At 38.2% G+C, this 19,271-nt stretch overlaps 1 protein-coding gene and 1 pseudogene across 1 annotated transcript in view; both read right to left on the bottom strand.

Annotated features, from left to right (window-relative positions):
- The window catches only part of SLC25A17 (solute carrier family 25 member 17), a 48,821-nt gene that overhangs the window by 29,294 nt on the left and 256 nt on the right, over positions 1-19,271 (bottom strand). The window lies entirely within an intron of this gene.
- LOC109448777 (thioredoxin pseudogene) lies at positions 119-17,992 on the bottom strand (annotated as a pseudogene).

Below are 19,271 nucleotides of genomic sequence, written 5' to 3'. Positions count from 1 at the left end.
AAAATATAAAACAATACCACTTACTATTTTTTTGGAAAACAATGATTTTAAAAATGTTACAAATATTAACTTGTAATAGGTTTATTTTTAAAAAAAAAACCAGAATATTTTATTCTCATTTATAATTAGATGACAATTGAGTTTAATTTTCTACTTGATTTTTTCTTTGTAAATAAAAAAAATTACTAGTTTTAAAGAGCCAATGGCTGGTTATGTTTTCAGAAAACATAATTAGATAAATTCATTGATGGTGTATTCAAGTTTTTCCTTATTAGTTCCAGGAAATTCACTAACCTTTTGTCCATTTTTTTAAAATTGGAAGGTTGGCATGTATTTGACTTCACACTCTGAAGCAACACACCTGACAGTCATCCACATCTACTTCAAGGAACACCACATTGGAACACTTTTCAGACAGGAAATGAAAGAACGGCTTGATCATTTTGCAAGGCCCACACCACGTGGCTGAGAAGTCAATGACTATGAGCTTATTTCCTGCACTGTTCAAGGCTTCCTCAAAAGCTATCTTGCTCTTGATCTGCTTCACCACTTTGGTGGCTGAGGTCTGACAAGTGACAGCAAGAAGCGATGGAAGTGGATGCAAAGGGCCGTACTAAGCTTCTAATTTTTTTCTGATATAGTCATTCCTGCTTTCCCTTTAAATAGTTTTTTTTTTTTCAATTACAGTTGACATACAATATTATATTTGTTTCAGGTGTACAACATAGTGATTAGACATTTATATAACTTACAAAGTGATCACCCCAATAACTCTAGTATCCATCTGACACTACATAGTTATTACAGTATTACTGACTTATGATGTACTTTATATCTCCATGACTATTTTGTAACAACCAATTTGTAGTTCTTAATCCATTCCTCTTTTTCACTCACGCTTCAATTCTGCTTCTAGCTGGCAACCATCAAAATGTTCTCTGTATCTGAGTTTGTTTCTGCTTTGTTTATTTTGTTCTTTATAGTCCACATATAAGTGAAATCATCTGGCATTTGTCTTTCTCTGTCTGATTTACTTCACTCAGCACAGTACCCTCTAGGTCCAATCATGTTGTTGCAGAAGGCAAAATTTCATTCTTTCTTTTCTATGACTAAGAAATATTCCATTTTATCACCTCTTCTTTATCCATTCATCCATTGAAGGACACCCAGGCTGCCTCCATGTCCTAGCTACTGGAAATAACGGTGCAATGGATATATAGATGCACATGTCCCTTTGAAGTAATGGTTTTGGGTTTCTTCAGATAAATACCCAAAAATGGGATTATTGGGTCCTTCTCTGTCTCTTGTTATAGCCTGTGTGTGTGTTTTTTTTAAAGATTTTATTGGGGAAGGGGAACAGGACTTTATTAGGGAACAGTGTGTACTTCCAGGACTTTTTTCCAAGTCAAGTTGTTGTCCTTTCATTCTTAGTTGTAGAGAGTGCCGTTCAGCTTCAAGTTGTTGTCCTTTCAGTCTCAGTTGTAGAGGGCGCAGCTCATCTCCAGGTCCAGTTGTCGTTGCTGATTGCAGGGGGCACAGCCCACCATCCATTGCGGGACTCAAGGAATTGAACTGGCAACCTTGTGGTTGAGAGCCAACTGGCCCATGTGGGAATCGAACCGGCAGCCTTCAGAGTTAGGAGCATGGAGCTCCAACCACCTGAGCGACCGGGCCAGTCCATAGCCTTTGTTTTAAAGTCTATTTTGTCAGGTATAAGTGTTGTTACCCCATCTTTTTTTTTTGTTTCCATTTTCATGAAATATCCTTTTCCATCCCTTTACTTCAGTCTGTGTGTGTCTTTCAATCTGAAGTGAGTCTTCTGTAGGCAGCATATGTATGGGTCTTGTTTCCTCATCCATTTAGGCACCCTATCTGTTGACTGGAGCATTTAATCCATTTACATTGAAAATAATTGTTGATAGATATGTAGTTATTTCCATTTTATTATTCATACTCTTGATCTTTTTTTTTCTTCTTCTTAAAGAAGTCTCTTTAACATGTCTTGTAATACTGGTTTGGTGCTGATAAACTTCTTTTTTCTCTTGTCTGGGAAGCTCTTTATCTGTCCTTCAATTCTAAATGATAGCCTTGTTGGGTACAATAATCTTGGTTGTAGGTTCTTGCTTTGCATCACTCTGAATATTTTGTGCCAGTCCCTTCTGGCCTGCAAACTTTCTGTTGACAGTCTTATGGGAGCTCCCTTGTAGTTAAGTACTTTTCTCTTGCTGCTTTTAAGCTTCTCCCTTCTATAACCTTTGCCATTGTAATTATGATGTGTGTTGGTGTGGGCCTCTTTGGGTTCATCTTGTTTGGGACTCTCTGTACTTCTTGGGCTTCTGTATCCATTTCCTGCAACAGGTTAGGGAAGTTTTTCATCAGTTTCTTCAAATAGGTTTTCAATTCCTTGCTCTCTCTCTTCTTCTGGTACCCCACCGAGGTGAATGTTGGTACACTTGATGTTGCCCCTGATGTCTCTTAAACTATCATTGTTTTTGGTTTTGTCTTGCTGTTTTAATTGGGTGTTTTCTACTTTAACTTCCAAAACGTTAATTTGTTCCTCTGCTTCATCTAATTTACTTTTGAGTCCCTCTAATGTATTCTTTATTTCGTTACTGTATTCTTCATTTCTGCCTGGTTCTTTTTTATGCCTTCTATCTCCATTTTTTTATGTTTCCTATCTCTTTGTTGATGTTCTCTGAGATCACTGAACATCATTATACCAGTGTTTTGAATTCTGCATCCAGTAGATTGCTTGTCTCCATTTTGTTTAGTTCTTTTTCTGTTCTTTCATTTGGGACATGTTTGTCTCCCCTTTCTGGCTGCCTCTGTGTTTGTTTCTATGTACTTGGTAGGGCTGCTATGTCTTCCAGTCTTAGTAGAGTGAACTTATGTAGTAGGTATCCTGTGGTGGTCTCCCTGGTCACCAGAGCTGGGTGCTCCAGGTGTGTCCCTTGTGTGGGTTGTGTGTACCCTCCTACTGTAGAGTCTTAGTTGCTGTTTTCATGTCAGTGAGATGGACTGACCCTCGGGCTCATTGGTTGTGAGGACTGGCTGTGACTACAGTGGAGAAGCTGTTGTGCAGGAACTGACACTATGGAGCAGGATTTGCTTTAGCAGGACTCTGGTGCCTGCCCAGTCTGCCTTTTGGGTGTGTTTCCTGCAGAGGCAGCTGGGTGGTGGTCTGGCTTGGTCCAAAGCCAGCCACCGGTTGTGCTGGTCCTGAAGCTTCTTGGGAGGGGCCCCAACCCAGGCCAAGTTCAGCCAGAGTCTGTGCCCTGCCCAGGGCCACCTGGCATTAGCCACAAAGCAATCCATAGATGACAGCCACCCATGCTGAGCTTGGAGGTACCTGGGATATTTTTAGCCATGAACCGAGGCCAGCTGCCACTAGTGCTGGGCTTGGAGCTGCTCGTCAAGAGGTACGAGGCACTCCAAGGCCTAATGCTGTTTATTTGGTTTTTGTGAACTTTTGAGAAATGTCAGAAAAGTCTGCAGTATGAGCCAAGACAGGCAGTTTGGATGAAAAAAGACACTGGAAGCAACTTGGGTGGGCCCGAAAGTTGGGTGGAGTGGGGTCTCATGGAATCACCAGGGCAGGGCGAACAGTGTTAGGCAGGTTGGTGGAGACTCAGATGTGGAGGGCTCCTGCATCTGTATGCTGGGAAGGGGGAGGGCTCAACAAAGAAATAATGGATGCTGACAGCGCTTCTGTCTGAGAGAAAGCTGCTCCTTCAGCCCTTGTCCTGAAGCCAGACAATTCAGTTCCTTCCTGTATGTCCCTGAAACCTTTTGAGTAGCTGCCCCAGTGAGTTGAGTGAGTCCACCAACCAATAAGTCTGTGTGTGGGCCTTTTAAGTGGGACACCTGGGATTCCAGCAGCTCTCTGTCTCACTCAGCCACAATCTCCGCTTGCTTCCACAGCCAGAAGTTCTGTGGACTTCGCTTCCTGGCACTGGAGCCCTGGGCTATGGAGCCTGGTATGGGGCTGGGACCCCCCCACTCCTCTGTGGGGACCTCCACAGCCAAGATGTCCCTCCAGATTTTTAATCCCCACTTGAGTGTGGGACCAATCCATTCTGCGTCTCTGCCCCTCCTACCAGTCTCAAGGTGGCTTCTTCTGTATGCCCTTAGTTGTAGGACTTCTGTTCAGCTAGTTTTCAGGCAATTCTCAATGATGGTTGTTCTGTAGTTTAGCTGTAATTGTGATGTGGTCATGAGAGGAGGCAAGCACAGCACTTACCTACTCTGCCATCTTGACTGGAAATAGTCCACTCCTGCTTTCCTTTAAATTTGCATGATATAACTTTTTCCATTCTTTTTACTTTATTCTCCTTATATTATTGCATTTGAAGTGAGTTTCTTTATGACAGTATATAATTGAGTCATGTCTTTTAATTCCTTCTGCCAATGTCTTTTAACTGGTGTATTTAGATCATTACACTTAATATAATTGATATGTTAGGGTTTAAGTTACCCATTTTTTCCCCAAAATTTTGCTTTATGCTTCCTTTTATGGCCTTCCTGTGTTATTTGAGCTTTTGGGTTTTTTAAAAAATTTTGATTTACCCCACCTAATAACTTGATCAATAGATTGTAGCAGAGGTAATTTTTTAAGACTTCCAAGACTAAATTCTAGAAATATTTAAGCTTACACTTTGGCTCTTTGAATGCTGGCTCCAGGACTACTTACTCTAACAGAAATATAGTGCTTCTTCCACTACCAGCTTCCCAAAGAAGAAAAGCTTCTTGGCTAAACTCAGACATAATATTTTCATGATTCAAGGACCATATGCCTTTTCCCATGGGAGAGAAACTCTTCAAATGGGCTGTTTTTCTGGATTTTTGGTACCTATCCTTGAACTTTACCACAACCCTAAATCTTGTTTCAGCCTCCTACATTTAATATTTTCAATGAATAAGTATCCTAATGATTTCTCAGTTTTAATTCCTAATACAACATTGATAGTAATAACTACATAAGCAAAAGCTCTTCAGGGTCTGAAATTATTTTTAAGAGTATAAAGAGGCTCTGACAGCAAAAAATTTGAGAACTGCCATTAAATATGAAAAAACTACATTATCAACAAACTTTACTATTTAGCACATCATTTCTGATACACCTTTCAGATGATGTGCTAATGATGTTGTTATTAGCACGCAGATGATGTTATCACACCAGTGTGACATAAGCAGTTGAACACATTACACTACCTTTGGGTTGGTCACTGTCCTTTCCAGAAAACTCTTTAAAAGATAAGTAACAAGGAACAAGTACCTATAATTAACACCTTAGAGAGAATCATTTACTAGAGGCATTTATTTATTTATTTATTTATTTATTAATGACAGGGATACTACACAGCTGATAAAGAACATCTAATAGAATGCTGAAAAGGGAAACAAGTGCAAGTCTGGAAGTGGTTTGAACATTCTGGAAATTCAGAGCTTAGTATTATTAGAATACAGAAAGCAAAATCAAGAGTGGAATGAAAGCCTCTAGGAGTAAATAGGGGTCAAGTCAAAGGCTTTTGCTAAGTATATTAGGGACCATTCTAGTGACTGATTGGAAAGACATGGGGAGAGGAAGAAGAGAAACTTAAAAGGACCACTCCTAGGTTTCTGGCTTGAAGAACCAGGGCAACAGTGTTGTCATTAACTGAATGGTAAACATTGCAGGGGGAGCAATTTTGGGGTAAGAGGTAATGAATCTGGGTTTGAATTAGCTAAATTTTAAGTGTCTCAAAGACTTCTAACTGAAGATGTCCAGAAGGTAGCCAGATATCAGTCTGGAGTTCTGGAGATTCTGGGATTGATATGCAGATTTGGAAGTTTTTAGAACACAGAGTATTTCCTAACCTTTAAGACAATGATAGTACCATGATTTAACAGACTTTGTTAGGGATGGGCAGGATCATTATTTTACCAACAATATGTGAATGTAAATTGTTTTCTTTATTTTCATAATCAAATTTTCATCCTCAACAAATAATTACGGGGCGGCCCAGTGGCTCAGGCGGTTAGAGCTCTGTGCTCCTAATGCCGAAGGCTGCTGGTTCGATTCCCACATGGGCCAGTGGGCTCTCAACCACAAGGTTGCTGGTTCAACTCTTCGACTCCCACAAGGGATGGTGGGCTGCATCCCCTGCAACTAAGATTGAACACGGTACCTTGAGCTGAGCTGCCGCTGAGTTCCCGGATGGCTCAGCTGGTTGGAGTGGTCCTCTCAACCACAAGGTTACCAGTTCAACTCCCGACTCCTGCAAGGGATGGTGGGCTGTGCCCCCTGCAACTAACAACGGCAACTGGACCTGGAGCTGAATTGCGCCCCCCACAATGATTGAAAGGACAACTTGACTTGGAAAAAAATCCTGGAAGTACACACTGTTCCCCAATAAAGTCCTGTTTCCCTTCCCCAATAAAATCTTTAAAAATGATAATACTTACGAAAACATACTATATGCCAGGACATTTTTGTTTATATTTTCTATTTCATTAATTTCTTTTATTACCTTTTTCCCCTTTCTTTGGGTTTATTTTGATATTCTTATCTAATTCCTTGAGATGGATGCTTAGTGCATTACTTTCAAGTCTTTCTTCTTTTCCAAACTTGACTTAAACTTCATTTTCCTCTAGGTATTTTAACTGTATCTGACAAGTTTATCTTTTCTTTACAACTCAGTGGTTTTTAGTATCTCCAAAGTTGCACAGCTATCATCACTATTTAATTCCAGAACAGTTTTATCACCCCAAAAGGAAACCCATACCCATTAGCAGTCACTCTCCATTCTCTACTCCCACAATTTGGTAACTGTGAATCTATTTTCTGTTTCTTGCCTATCCTGGACATTTCATATAGATGGAATCAAATACATGATCTCTTGTGAATAGCTTCTTTCAAGGCTCATCCATGTTGTAGAATCAGAACTTCATTCTATACTATGGTTGAAAAAATTCTATTGTATGGATACACCATTTTGTTTATCCATTCATCTATTGATGGACTTGGGTTGTTTCCACTTTTTGGCTTTATGAATAATGCCACTATGAACATTTGTGTACAAGTTTTTGTAGAGATATATGTTTTCAATTCTCTCAGAGTGTAATTGTTGGGTCATATGGGAACTGCATGTTTAACACTGTGAGGAACTAACAAACTGTTTTCCAGTGGCTGCAAATTTTATATTCCCACAAGCAAAATATGAGGATTCCAATTTCTCTACATGTTTGCAACACTTGTTATCTGTTTTGTTGTTGTTGTTGTTGTTATTTTAAAGGAGGACACAGCTCATAGTGACCCATGCGGGGATCAAGTAGCCATCCTAGTGAAGTGGATATGAAGAGATGCCTCACTGTAGTTTTGTTTTGCATTTCCTTGATGACTAATGTTGTCAAGTCTCTTTTCAGATATTTATAGGCTACTTGTATATCTTCACTGGAAAAATGTCTATTCAAATCTTTTGTCCATTTTTTTCATTCAGTTATTTGCCTTTCTATTACTGAGTTGTAAGCATTCTTTATATATTCTAGGCACTAGACCTTTATCAGATATGATTTACAAACATGTTCTCTCATTCTGTTGTCCTCAATTTCTTGAAACTGTCTTTATAGTACAAAGTTTTTAATTTGAAGGAAGTCCAATTTACATATTTTAAATTTTATTATATTTGTGGTTCGTGTTATATCTAAGAAACTATTGCCTAATTCAAGGTCATGAATACTTATGCCTATGTTTTCATCTAAGAGTTGTTGTTGTTTTTTAATTTTCTTATTCTTATCTGAATGTTTTATATACGTTATTTCATTTAATTTTCAAGCAACCCCATGAGTTAGGTTTTTTTTTTTTTTTTAGGACTTTACTGGGGAACAGTGAGTATGTACTTCCAGGACTTTTTTCCAAGTCAAGTTGCTGTCCTTTCAATCTTAGTTGTGGAGGGTGCCATTCAGCTTCAAGTTGTTGTCCTTTCAGTCTTAGTTGTGGAGGTCACAGCTCAGCTCCAGGTCCAGTTGCCGTTGCTAGTTGCAGGGGGCACAGCCCACCATCCCTTGCGGGACTCGAGGAATCAAACTGGCAACCTTGTGGTTGAGAGCCCATGCTCCTACCAACTGAGCCATCCGGAGGCAGCTAAGCTCAAGGTGCCATGTTCAATCTTAGTTGCAGGGGGCGGAGGCCACCATCCCTTGTGGGACTCGAGGAGTTGAACCGGAAACCTTGTGGTTGAGAGCCCACTGGCCCATGTGGGACTCAAACCAGCAGCTTTTGGAGTTAGGAGCATGGAGTTCCAACTGCCTGAGCCACCGGGTCGGCCCGTCATCTAAGAGTTTTGCAGTTTTAGCTCTTACACTTAGATCTGTAATTCATTTTGAGTTAATTTTTGTGTATGGTGTGAAGTAGGGTCCAACTTCATTCTTGCATGTGGAAATCCAGTTGTCCCTGCACCATTTATTAAAGAGATTATTTTCCACCATTCATATGTCTTGGCATCTTTGCCCAAAATCAACTGAATGAAAATTTAAAGGTTTATTTTTTGGACTCTCAATTGTAGTCTGTTGATCTATCTATCTATTCTTATGGTGGTACCATCCTCTCTTGATTACTGTAGCTCTGTAGTAAGTTTTGAAATTGGGAAGTATTAATCCTCCAACTTTGTTCTTCTTTTTCAAGATTGTTTTGGCTATTCTGGATCCTTTGCATTTTCATATGAATTTTAAAATCAGTTTATCAATTTCTGCAAAAGAAAAAAAGGAAGAAAACAAACTGGAATTTTGATAGAGATTATACTGAATCTGTACATCCATTTGGGGAGTAGTGTCATCTTAACAATATTGTCTTCCAATCCATGAACACAGGATGTCTTTCCACCTATTCAGGTCTTTCATTTTTTTCACTGATTTAGTTTTCAGTTACCTACAATTTATCTACAAGTTTTATGTCCTATCTGTGTTATCACTTAATTCTAAATATTTTATTTCCACTATGATTTCTTCTTTAACACATAGATCAAACAGATAGAAACGTTTCTTAATTTCTAAACACATTTTTTTAAGTTATTTTTTTTGTTATTGGTTGCTAGCTTGATTGCAGTGTGATTCAACAATTCATTCTATACTATTTCAAAAGTTTTTCAAAATGTAAATTGTTTTACAATCCAGTAAATGATCAGTTTTTATAACTTTTCCATGTTTGGCTTGAAAAGAATGTATTCTGCAGTTATTGGGTGCAATGTTCTGTATATGTCTATTAGTTAAAGTTCGCCAAATACATCATTCTATCCTTTAAGTTCTTCGGTTTTTTTGCCCAGTGCTTATTCTATCAATTACTGAGATACATTAAAATCTTCTACTTTGATGATGAAATGGTATATTTCTTCTTAAATTTTTGTTAATTTTTGCTCTAAACATTTAGATAACACAAACCTCAAACACTTTATTTTCCAGATGTACTGAGCCTTTTTTCTCAATGATGTCCTCTTGATGTCTAGTAATGACACTACTATAAACTCTATTTTGTCTGATGTTAATTGTCTTATCAGCTTTCTTTTTGTTAGTATTTGTCTGGTAGATCTTTTCTCAGATCTTTATTTTCAAACTTTCTGTAACCTTATGTTTTAGATGTATCTTTTATAAATAGCACTTTTCCCTTTTTAAAACCATCTAGAACATTCTCTTTTAACCAAAGCATTTAGTTCATTAACATTTGGATTAATAACTGCCATCTTATGTTGTGCTATTTGTCATACCTGCTCTATGTTGCTTTTTCTGCCCTTCCCTGCATTTTATTTGACTAAAGTTTTTTTCTAACTTTTTTACCTCTGGACGTGATATATATGATATCTATCTATCTATCTATCTATCTATCTATCTATCTATCTATCTATCTTTTACAGGCTATCTAGCAATTACAACATATATTCCTAACTCATCAATCCTAAACATTTTTAATATGTTTACCTTCCTCCCAAACAATACAAGTTTAGTTCAATTCACTCCCTCCAACCTTCATGCTACTGTTATCATGTATTTCAATTCTAACTTCTTTTCGTTTTAATGTCCACAAAATAACGTTATTTGATTTGAGTTTGAACCCATCAATTACCTTAAACAATTATCATTGATTCATAACTATACATTTTAGTTTTAAATTTTTAGTTGATCAAAGCAAAGTATGTACATCATTTAAAAGGTCATGTAATAGAAATGAAATATTTCTGCCCACTCCTCTCCATTTTACCTCATCTTCATCCCCAGGGGCAAGTATATTAAGTTCTTTTAGCTGTTTCTTTTGGAATTTACACACCTCCATATAATGAAAAAATATCCTGATAGCTTTTGATTCCATTAATTTTAGACATTATTTACCTTCTATTATGTTGGATGAGAATTTAGCTGAATTATAATCCCTTCTGCTTCTTGTTCCATCCTTATGAGTTATGATTTTTGCTTAAATCAATATTCAGTGTTCCCATGACTATCATTCATCAATTTTTAAATTTCAGGTATTTTACTTTTCATTTCTCAATATTCTGTTTGGTTAATTTTCAGATCTACTTGGCTAATCTTAGTTTCTTGTTCCTTGCACATATTTTCTAGTCTTTCTTTTATTTTATTATACATACTAAATAGCTTTTTTAGATTAGGATAAAAAATTCCATATTCTGATTGTTGCTGGTCTACTGTTCTTGTTCACAATGCCTTGTTTCTCTGTGAGTTTAGCTAGTTGGATTGAGCTGCTCATTCCCCCCAGAATTTATCTTTGGGCATTCTTTTAGACCTCATTAAGACAGGTACCTCTAGAAAGTATTTCTGCCAGGCATTTTGGGGGGATTCCACCACCCTGGAACCACTAATTATTGGCTTTAGATTTTTCAAATCATGCAAGTAACGGGAATTCAGCCTACAATCCAAGAGAGGATTTGTGGTTTCAAATCTCTGTAGTGATTACCCCCCTCAAATCAGTGTCAAGGTTGGAGACGGCTGATTTTCCTGGGGAAGAATAAGATTATTTCCTATTCATCTTTATAGCATATTCCTTTGGGATTCCAGGTTTATTAAGTAATCCTCTACTGGACTTCTCATACTGGACTGGGCACTTTCTCTCATTCCTTTTATCTCTGGAAGCTACAAATCTAAAGTTCATGTTTACCTGGTTAAGCAATTCTTGCAGGGCAAAAACTGCTCTCCTTGGCCCTAGGTCCTGTCCTTACTCATTCTTCAGTCTGAGAGTTCTTTATATTCTTGTCACTTTATTAATGCTTTTAAGTTTTTTACAAAAATATTTTGTACAGATTTTTTTATCATACAAGGAAATTTTCAGGAGGTTTCATTAGCTCTTTAGTTAGAAAAATAAATCACATTGTAAGTAGTTTACAATGTAAATATGAAAATATTTTTGTTCTTATTTCATGATAAAATTGTATAAGGGCAAGTTGGTAATGTATTCACATTTTCAATCTATTACCAGATAACATCTAACATGACTTATCTACATTCCCTGGATATTTAACAAGTGAACTAAGAACTATATTCCTAACTTAATCCCCTGCCTCCAAAAAATTTATAAAATTTAGTGAAGTAACAAATACTAAACAAAAGCCAATCAAAACAAAAACAAAATAGCTACCATTTTAACTTGGATATAAAAATTAGGGAAATAACAAAGTCAGGGAGGAAAACAAACCCAGAAATCTGAAGTTAGGCCCTATGCACACAGGTAACTGATTAAAAGACACACCAAGGGATTTTCAGGAAATTATTCAAGTAACCTCAAGACCTTCCAACCAGAAAGTCCAGAATACAAATACCAACACTGCTCTAGCAAAGTACATCTGATTTAAAATAGTAACGCCTTGAATCGGTTTGAGTGGTAGCTAGAAAAACAAAGAGGGGATATCTGCTAGAATAACTGTAACAGGGAAAATCAATAGGATTTGCTGATTTATTGGTTATGAATTGCTAGAGAGAAGAAGGAGTCACAGGGATAAGATACCATTGATGGAAATAGGAAAAGTCAAAAGAAGGACATAGTTTTAAGAAATTACCAGTTCAATCTTGGACATAGTGAATTTCAGATGATGATAAACTACTCTCTCACCAGAGTTCTAATGGTATAATGCATCCTGCATACAAAATTCTATTACTCAGTAATCACTGCACTGTACTACATGTAGTTGTTAATGAGTTTGTCTTCCTCATTAGACTTATGGACAGACACCTCAAGGGCAGAAACCTAACAAGTAATTATTTAATGACAAAATAGAAAACAAAGAAAAACCAAACCAAAAAGAAACTGGCAATGCCATACTGCAGCCTAGGAGACAGATCACAGCCAGAAATAAAAATGGCAAGTAAAGTCACAAAAATCATTTTCAGCCTAAGTTCCTGGGCATTTTTGGCTCTCTCTGTTGTGAACAATCCTATAGTTGGCACCTGGATTCCTTAATAATGTATCAGCATCTACATTTCAGATTATATATCCAAAATACAGACAGTAACTCATATTCAGGGCTGTCTCTTCTGTAAAAGATCAATAAACATCCAAAGTCTACTTTTTAATTTGGCCAACACAAAGACTCATGGAGTTGAGCTGAAATAGTTTATACTAGAGTCAGAATGAAACAGTGGGGTAAACCTGGTCAAGACTTGGTCCCCTGAGCATGTGCAATCTTATCAGAATAACACAGAGGGACACACATAAACACAGAAGCAGAGAATCATGCCTTTTAAGTACAAATAATGATGTTTGGGTTGGCCTACCAACCAAGTCACCAAATTCAACTGTTTCCAAATGCTTATTAACCCTTGAAGGATGAAAAATAGTAAAAATAAAATAAAATGTAATGCCAGTTCCCAAGTCAATTTCCAGAGAGGAGTCCAGAAATGGTTGAGTCACAGAAGCACCACCAAAATCAGTGGACAGCATCTCCTGATGGAGTATACGGCATTATTGGACAGAAGGATTATTTTGAAAAGAAAGAAAAACAACTAAAAATACATTTTCAGGGATAGATTTGAGCTAATGAAATTCCAAAGATTGAAAGCCACTTACTGTGTGGCTTTCATATTCAAATACGTTATTCACCTAATCCAGAGTTAATAATATAAGTCTTTCTCCTGATACAACAATCAAGCTAACTCTTATACAGGGACAGATACACATATCCAGTTAAAAAGGCCTAATGTATAATATACCTGAGTGTCTAATGAAAAGAGCATAGGCTTTAGAATAAAACAAACCAAGGTTCAGGTGTCAGCTATATATATCGTATAGTATGTAACTTGAAATCTCCATGCTTCAATTTCCTTATTTGTAATTTTGGGACTAATACCTAAATGCCAAAGTTGCTGTGAGGAGTGAGAATTAACTTATGGAAAGTACCTAGCATTGTACCCAGCACATAGTTGGCACCCAACAAATATTGGTTCCTATATGTCCTTTCTAAAGCACCTTTTAGCACTACGACTCAGTATTAATTAGGGCCCTAAAATTAGTAATGGTTACTTAAGTTCCTTCCAAAAGAGCAATTGTCATTTAGTAAAAAAAATAAAGAGTAACTGCTCTTTCAGAAGCTTCACGAAGGTAGGAGGGTCAACAGTGTAAAATAATATAAATAAGTCAAATCAAATAAGAATGGAAAAAGAGTCGGTAGACCAAGCCATTAGGAAGTCAGTTATGGCCTCTAAAGAACAATTACAGTGGTGAGAGTAGGATGAGGAGGAGATGCAATAAGTACAGAATGTTCTTTAAATAAAATTAGCATAAAGGGAAGGGGAATGAGCAGCAGCTAAGAAAGGAAGAGTCTCCAGATCAGATCAGCATGGTTTCATGACACAACTGGACTGAGCGTGTTTGAGGGCTGAAGGGAAACGAACACTGGAGAAAGATTAAAGCTATAGGAAATAGGTGAAAATTAATGGAGCAAAGACCCAGAAGAAAACTGGAATTGGGGCAAGGGGGGAGGATCAAGATCAAAGGTAGCAAAGATTGAACGTGTGTCAGTTTTCCTGAACAAGCAGAATGTAGGGAAATATGTGTACAATTGCAGTTGATTTTGTAATTAGAGTAAAAGGTGAGATCTGCTACAAGTGAAGGGAGTGGGTAGAGTTGAACAGATGAGAGAAAATTTCAATTCCATTGAATTTCTAAAACTGGGTACAAATACTGTATTTGCAAGAATATATCTGGAAAAAAAATAATTATGGCCTTACCACATTGTTCCAAGCATCGTATTAGGTGCTTTACAAGTGTAACCACATTTACTTCTCAAGAGAATCCAGTAAGTGGAATTTTATTGTCCTTGTATTACAAAAACTTAGCAAAACAATTACAATAAAGACTGCATAAAAACCTTTAAGATTGATTTCTGAAATCTTTTTAATGACATGATACCACAGATATCTAATGTTTTGGGCCACAGAGCATCATTCCCTTTTCTTAAGGGTGGGTTGATTTCCTTACTTCTTCCCACTGCATACAATCTTGGCAGGATGGTAAATTCAGGTGCCCACCCTTCACCTGTTACAGTCCAGGGGTGGGCATATAACCTTGAGGATGGCTAACAGGAACTCTCCCTGTTAGCTATCAAACTCTGAATCTTGAGCAGAATAATTCAGGGGCAGAAGAAACGGGACAGAACCCATTGATTCCAGTGGTGGTGCCCAACATTCTCCAGTGACTGCTTCAGAAATCTTTTTGGAGCTTGTTGGTTCCTTCTTACTTCTAGTCTTCAGCCTTCCCACTGATCCTGAGAGCTCCCAAATAACCTACCAATAAACTTCCTTTTTGTTAAATCACCCAAAATCTGTTTTCCAGCTCGCAACCAGAGAACTCTAACTGATACACACTGGAAAATGCTTTATGTGCTGAAGCAAACACGTTAAACACACACACACACACACACACACACACACACACACACACACTCACACACGGTATGAAACTGTATGATAACAGTTATATAAACAAAAAAACCTACTTGTAAATGCTTATTTGTATATAAACACAGAGAAAACAGAATGAGGGAGCTACAACGACATTTTGACACTTTCTGATACACTTTAACCCACCATCTTTACATAGTATAAGACTCTCCAACTTCATATCCTTCTACTCTCTTCCGTCTTTTACACCACCTATGTTAACACTAACCTGACATTCCCCGAATGTTGATTTACACATTAGGGCCTTTGAATATGCTTTTTGTTCTGTCTAAAAGTCTCCTATTGCCTTCCTATTTCATTTTGCCTAGCAAATTCCTACTCTTCTTTCAAGATCAGGTCTAAATATGTCAACGTGGGGGATTCCCGTCACCTTCACAGGTGCAGCCCACCTCTTCTTCTTTGGTACCACCAGCGGTCTTGTCTACTACTACACACTAAAGAAAACTTCTTGAGGAGCGGGACTCTTTCACCAACCTTTATATCCAGAAGGCCTTGTACAGAAAATCAACAAGTTACTCTACTTCTTTCTACTTCTAAAATACAGTTACTCTGTCTCTACGGTAAAAAGTCCAGTGTAATGTTAAGTGTATGAACTAGAGTCAGACAGTTGCGCCTAATTTGTCCTTCTGATACCAACTGGAGAAAAGAGCTCTGAATAACCTTTCTTACACAGTTGTAAGGATAGGTACGTCTGGCCTCTGAGTCAAAGAGCAGTAATAGGTGGAGTGGGAGGAGAAAGGATGACTTTCATAGTTCTGTTTGATTTGAAATTTTTAAGTCAGCATTTATTCAATGAGATGTAATTCCTTTAAAACATAAATGGTGAAATTAAAAAACAAAACATCTAAAAACAAATAATAGAAAAAGTCCCCTGAAAGTTACTAATTATTAGCATTATAATTCCAAAGTCTATTTCAGTGTTTAAACCCCCCAGGCAATTCAAACCGATCTCAGTTTTCAAATTCTAGACTAATAAAATCTCTTTTAATTATAAATGTACATTTTTACAAATAAAATCTGCTTTTCAAAGCTAATTTAATGAGAACCAAAAAATTAAATTATGAATCTATACTCAAAATTTTGAGAATTATTTACTTATGAGGTCATTAATTGTATAACAGTCATCAATTAGAAACATAGTATTACCCTGAAACAGTACAATTCTGGGTTTCAAATACTCAAGATTATCTGCATTTATTCCATGGTGTGCCACAAAACACTCAAATCACTTATTTATTCTAATTTTTTAAATGTGTCTGTTTGTGCATAACACCACACTTGATGTGAGAATGCAGAACTTGCAAGAAAGTGAAAAAGCAACATGAAACATATCAACTCAACAAGGTTTTAAATCAACATCTTAATGATCCAATAATCCTTTGGGAAGAAGCAACTACTCCAAGCAGCCTTGGAGCTTATACCAAAGTCACAGCTGGGAAGGAGTACAGCCAGGGTTCCGACCCCGGCTGCCTGAGCCAAGTACTCTTAGCCACTATGCTAAGCTGACTCCTTGATCATCTCAAAGCTCTGGTTGAACATCATGATCAGAACATTTAATTCAACACTAGCCATCAACCCAATACCACACCATTAAAAGCAATGCCATTTTTCTCATCAACTGTAGTGACATATTTGTGGTGAAATTTTTTTCCTTTGGTAGCAACCAGAAGAAAGTAGGACCTGTGTTATGTGGTTTAACCTTCATACAAGAGGTCTGCGAAAAGTTGACCACCACTCTGAAGCATGACAGTTCAAAAGAATCACAAAACACAATGCAAATTCTCACTCAGATATGTGCTAGAATAGTGTTGCCCCAAGGGAAAGCAAGAGAAAAAAAATTATTCTTACAGGTCCATCTATTGGATAATCTAACATAGCTTATGGGAGGAAGAAAAACCATGACAAATTCAGGGTGCAAAATTTCAAGCAGAACTTTTAACAGAGAAAATAAGCAACAAGGAGAAGAAAACATAGAAATGCCTTTGCAGGGTAAACAGAAATATATCACCTCTACCCCCAGTCATTCTCTATAACAGGGCTCAGAAAACTATGCCCTAAGGGCCAAATCTATGCCATTGCCTGGTTTTGTAAATAGGATTTGATTGGAACACAGCCCCGCCCATTCATTTACATATTGTCAATGGCTGCTTTCACACTATGATGGCAGTGGTGAGCAGCTGTGCCAGAGACCTTACAGAAAGTCTAAAATATTTACCACCTGCATCCTTACAGAAAAAGTTTGCCAACACTGATTTTATAACACTTAACACTATCTAAAATTACTGGTATTTTTGTGTTTGTTTACTCAATTATTGTCTGACGCGTCCATTGGAATGAAAACTTCATGAAGAAAAATACTGTGTTCTTCTCCACTCTATTTCTAGCACCTAGAAGAGTGCATGGCACATCGAAAGCACTCAATAAAGGTGCTGAATGAATGGCATTTATTGAGAGATAAAAAGAACAAACATTTGTCATTCTCTCTTAGCTACCTTCCAATTAGTCACCCCACCATTCCATCAAAACGGGTCTTCTCAATTAACCGTTGCATTTTTCATGTTGATAAATCCAATGGTTAATTCTCAGTCCTCATCTTATTTGATCCATCAGTAGCATCTGATCCAGTTGGTCTACATCCTTCTTCTCCATGTGACTTTCAGAACCCCACATTATCTTAGTTTTCCTTAGTCTCCTTTGCGGGTGCTATCTCATTTCCCTTACCTCTTAATGCTGGGGGGAGCCAAGGCTCAGTCTCTGAGACTTTTCTCAGTCCACACTCATTTCCTTGGTGAGCTCATCTACTCTAACACATTTCAAACTTAACTAGTCCAAAACCAAAATCCTCATCTTTTCCCCAAAACCTGTTCCTTCACAGTCTTCATCATCTCAGTAAATGGGAATGTCATCCTTCCAGTTGCTCAAGCCAAAAACTCTTGGGAATCAACCAACCCTCATCCTCTTAGACCCCATATCCAATCCACCATCAAACCCTGGTGGCTCTATTTTATAAATATATTCCAGGTGAATGATCACTTCTCACCACCTCCACTGCTACCATCCTGGTCCAAGCCAACAAAAGCTCTTGCCTGAGACGATGTAATAGCTCCCTGACAGTTTCCCTACTTGCACCCTTGCTCCTTTACAGTCTATTCTCGACAGAGCAGCCAAGGGTGATCATGTTTAAAATGTAAATCAGCAAGTTGCTGCATGCTCTAAACGTCCAAGAGCTAGCTAGCTCTTTCCCACTCAGAGTTAAAGTCTCACAATTTGGTCCCCTGAAACCTATCTGCTTCTTTGTCCCCTCCCCCCCACTCCAGAAACAAAGGACTCCATGCCCATCTTAGAGCATGTCAAGCAAGCTTTCAACTCAGCATCTTTACTGGCTGAAAGGTTCTTCTAGTTTAATGAATGAACCAAGACTCCCGAATCAGGCACTTCCATGAACCACTGTCACCTAATTCTCATATCTCTGTGAGGTATCAATACCCCACTTTACAGATTAGGAAAGTGAAGTTTACAGGCCACCTATCTACAAATAATGGAGTTGGGGTTCAACCCTGATTAGTCTGTACAGAACGTGAGCTTTCAGTGAGTTTTGGGGGGGCTAAAAAGAGAGGGTTCAGTGATATTCTTCTGAAGTCACAGTGATTCCAAATGCTACAGGTGTGTGCTGACAGCTAGAGAAGGATATAACGGCAGTCAGAGAACTAAGATGAGAACCGGAAGAGGAAGTTCCCCAAGACAAGAGTGGAAAGTTTCAAGGAAAAGGTAGGAGCATCAAATGGAACTGAGACATCCAGAAGCCCAAGAACCAAACACCTACCCCACAGTAACCCACACCTGTGGTAGACAGTAATTCTGACCCTGACTGAAAATAAAAAAAAAGATGTATCTTCTCCTACCAATAATATTGGCCAGCGATATCCTACCAGGTGGGCACTTCCACTTGCCTGTGGCAAGTGTGTGAAAACACGTTGTAGTTGAGCATGTGAGTAAGCAACACAGCATGACACCTAGGTTTTCCTCTGGCCCAGGGAGAGGAAGCTGGTGTGTGCGGTGGGCGCGGGGTAGGAGGAAGACTGGCCTTTAAATTTCAGAAGGCAAAGGAAACAGCAATGACCTTCTGCTCGGCTCCCTGTGGTATGTGGGACCACCACTGTCTATACCCCAGATAGTCTCTAAGAGGCCAGAGCGGTAGCCAGGGGCGGAGGATGAGTGTCGGCCCTTACCCCAAACTCTTCCAGCAAATTCTCGCCTGTGCCCCATTCCTCTCCGTCCCACAGTCACAACAGGAGACCACCCCCAACCAACAGGATCTCCCTCTCATCCCCATCCCC

This window comes from Rhinolophus sinicus, chromosome 1 (genome assembly GCF_057876585.1).
Source record: "Rhinolophus sinicus isolate RSI-liver-muscle chromosome 1, RSI-T2T, whole genome shotgun sequence".
Taxonomy (NCBI): domain Eukaryota; kingdom Metazoa; phylum Chordata; class Mammalia; order Chiroptera; family Rhinolophidae; genus Rhinolophus; species Rhinolophus sinicus.
Note: the sequence above shows the minus strand (reverse complement) of the source record. Positions and strands in the feature narration are given on the sequence as shown.